Source organism: Palaemon carinicauda, chromosome 21, assembly GCF_036898095.1.
Source record: "Palaemon carinicauda isolate YSFRI2023 chromosome 21, ASM3689809v2, whole genome shotgun sequence".
Classification (NCBI taxonomy): Eukaryota; Metazoa; Arthropoda; class Malacostraca; order Decapoda; family Palaemonidae; genus Palaemon; species Palaemon carinicauda.
The window spans coordinates 27689091-27689763 of NC_090745.1; positions in this window are offsets into that span (position 1 = coordinate 27689091).

The following is a 673-nucleotide window of genomic DNA, read 5'->3' on the forward strand; positions in this document are numbered from 1 at the left end:
GGTGACCAAGGAGACGTAACCACGATTGGGTTGGAAGCTCTTCTCGACTGAGGAAAGGGCTTGCGACCCCTCTCAGCCTTGCTATCCTGTCTTTTGATGGGAAGGCTTTGTGGAGATGTCTATAATCATGCCTAGGTAAACCAGTCTTTGAGTGGGAAGCAGAGAGGACTTCTCGAGATTTACCATGATCCGCAGATCCTGGCAAAGTCCTAGAAGTTTGTCTCGGTGTCGAAGAAGGGATGACTCCGAGTCTGCTAGGATCAGCCAGTCATCCAGTTAACGGAGGAGACGGATGACGATCCTGTGTGCCCACGATGATATTAGGGTGAACACTTCTGGTGAAACCCTGTGGTTCTGTGGAGAGACCGAAACACGGCACCTTGAACTGGTACCCCTTGTGGTCTAGGCTGAATCCTAAGTACTTCCTTGAAGACGGATGGACTGGGATCTGGAAGTAACTGTCCTTCAAATCCAGTATACACATGAAGTCTTGCAGCTTTACTGCAAGACTGACCGTGTTTGCGGTCTCCATGCTGAACGGAATTTGCTTTAGTCTGGACCTCTGCCCTAAAGGCAGATTTCCCTTGCTGATCCCATGGCAAGGGAGCTAAATGACACCGGATTCGTCCTCAGGGGAGGTAGAGATGTTGTGAACGGGACGCGATATCCCCGA